General features: G+C 49.7%; 1 protein-coding gene across 1 annotated transcript in view; it reads left to right on the forward strand.

The window, feature by feature from the left end:
• The first annotated feature begins 634 nt into the window (after nucleotides 1-634).
• The window catches only part of LOC103896224, a 33,113-nt gene continuing 31,164 nt past the window's right edge, over nucleotides 635-2,583 (forward strand). Inside the window, exon 1 of the mRNA XM_009276023.2 lies at nucleotides 635-716. The gene's annotated coding sequence lies outside the window, so the exon portion shown is untranslated. The remainder of the gene's footprint in view (nucleotides 717-2,583) is intronic.

Genomic DNA, 2,583 nt, shown 5'->3' on the forward strand with positions numbered 1-2,583 from the left:
GATGTGCAGCTGGAGGCATACATGGGCTGGTTTTCTGGTACCTGGCATGTATGGTCGGATAGTTGTAAAATTCCTGCCCAGCCCCAAACAAGATCCCTGTAACAAGTCCTCTGTGTTAGCTGGGCTGGTCTGATGCTGTGAGCTGGGTGGGGAGAAAACTCATTCTGAAAAACCCACCGAATCAACAAAATCCAAGCATGGCCCACACCAAGGGTTTTCTTGCAGCGCAGATGAGCCTATTTTACTTTCCACCATTGGGTGCCCTCCCGTTACAGCCTGTTCCTTCCCCACCAGGCTGAGATGCTGCCTTGCTGCCCACTCCAATCGGACCTGCCTTTCCTCTGTGTGCAAAGACCCCCTGCGCTGGGAAAGGACGGTGCCTCCGCCGTACCGGAACTGGAAAACTTACCAACTTCTTATTTCCTTTGCAGTGAGCCTGGGGGAAGAGAAAGCCCACGTGTGGATTGCCTCCCACCTTGCCTTTTCTCCCAGCCACTCGCGGTGAGCTTTCACGTGCCGGAGGAGTGGAGGGGAGAGCCGCTGCACTGAGCTGGGGCAGTGTGAGTGAGGCCAAAGGGCATTTGACCGGTGGTCTGCGGCGGGTGGGGGTCCTCGCCACCCCGCAGCAAGGTATCTATCCTGCCAGGTAGATGCCCACAGGGGAGAGAACAACTCCAGCTGAACTGATGCATCTCGGCACCTGATACCAAGCTCAGGTAAGGGCACATTGCTTGGAGCCGGCTTGCATTTCCACACTCCCTTCTCTGAACTCAAACCAGCTCTGGAGCAGGTGAGAATCGCCCCAAGAGCTGTCGTGTGCTGTGGGTACACGTGCTAATAAATGGGCAGGATCTCATCTGTGATGATGCTGGATGCTCTGGCGTGTTGGGACATTGCTGGCAGCGTCAAAGTGAGTTGCAGTGGAGGTTCTCACTTGGGTGTTCCCAGTGCCTCTGCTAAGGGAGGTGAGCATGTTTTTATCCAGCGCAGTTTTGGATACAATGCAAGTTTACTGGGACAGGAGCTTATCTGAATTTTCTGTAACACCTCTGCGACTCATATAAAATGATCTATGGGCAGTCATTTTCAAAGACCCCAAGACAGTTAAAACATAAACCTCCTTGCAATTCAGCTGGCTTTAGTGCTCATTACACTCTTATTTTTTTTTAAAAAAAAAAAAAAAAAAAAAAAAAAAGCTTGCTGTTGTGCTATTGAGTTTTTGTTGTAGTCAAGGAAATAAACATGCAAACAGGATCTCCTGTTTCTTGGTTCATCCTGCTTGATAGTAATTTCATTTCTGAAGTCATAATTCACTTTGCGAGTGCAAGTTTGATTTCCTTTTCGGTGGCAGGGTTGTAAGCGAGTGCCGGGTTTGGGCTAAGACTGGTGATGTACAGTCTGGTGACATATTGTTTTGAAGCTGGTGCCTGGCCAGGGTGTTTGCAGTGTGGGTTTGTTAATGAGAGAGGAACTGCGAATGGGGATCAGCAGAAGTCCCTGATGCAAGTGCATTGAGTGTGGTGTCCATTTTGGGATTGAAATTTGGGTTTCCAGTAAAAAATACTGCAGCAGCTGCAACGCTGGAGGTGGGGACACTGGCCGGTCTTGTACCAAGACCTCAGGAGCAGCTTGACTTCCGCGTGGGGAGCTGGGTCTCGCGAAGCAGAAGCTCTGCCTGCAGTCGGCGGTGCGTGGCTGTTGCTTCCTCCTGCGGCTCGTCACCTCCTGGGCACGCAGCCCTGCGTGCTGGCACCCGCCTGCAACAGCCCGCAGCTTCTCCTGGATGTCTTGGGATGCTTTGAGGTTTCCTCGGGCCGTGGTGATGCAGTCGAAGCAGACCCGAAGCCGTGCTCGTTTTGGCTGTGCTTGGTAGGTATGTGCAGTGGTGTAACCCTGCAGCTTTGCTTTTGAAAGTCTTTAAGTGTGTGGGAGAAGAACCTCTGATGACAGCTCTCTTTGGCTTGCAGCTGCTGACTGTGCACCCCAAATTATACCAGGCAACCAGGATGGGGAGTTTGCTGCGAGTTGATAGCCTGCATGGTTTGAAGCATGTCGAGATGCATGTTTCATGCACTTAAAAAAAACCCTGATAGAGTTTATTCAACTTTTCGCAGCTTGGTTTAGCTGCTTTGTAAGCAGACTGTGGCACAGCTTCACTTGGCTGGGTTTATTCCAGGGCGTGCAAGCACACGAGTCACTGTTACAACTAGTAGTAGCTTTACAAGTGAAAACAGTGCTTTGCTGGGAAGTGGCACAGACTGCAGGTGCGTCTCAGGCGAGGGTCTCACCTCTTAGCCGATGTTGTATAAGCATTTCCACTTGCATAGATGCATAAGCATTTCCTTTAAGCCTGTTTCCCTAAAGGAAAAATTGCAGGCTTTTACCATATACGGCTAAAGATATAAAATGCTGTGTTAAAATGTGCTTTTAAAATAGAACATGAAACAGAAATGGCGACTTGTTGAGTTTCAGCAGTGGTGGATGTGGTTGTAGTAAGTACGTACCTTTTTGACTTTATTCCACAGCAGTAGTTTCAGTCTGATACAGGGCAGCGTGGTGTCTAAGTATGTTGTGTCACAATTT

This window comes from Aptenodytes forsteri, unplaced genomic scaffold (genome assembly GCF_000699145.1).
Source record: "Aptenodytes forsteri isolate BGI_AS27 unplaced genomic scaffold, ASM69914v1 Scaffold17, whole genome shotgun sequence".
Lineage (NCBI taxonomy): Eukaryota > Metazoa > Chordata > Aves > Sphenisciformes > Spheniscidae > Aptenodytes > Aptenodytes forsteri.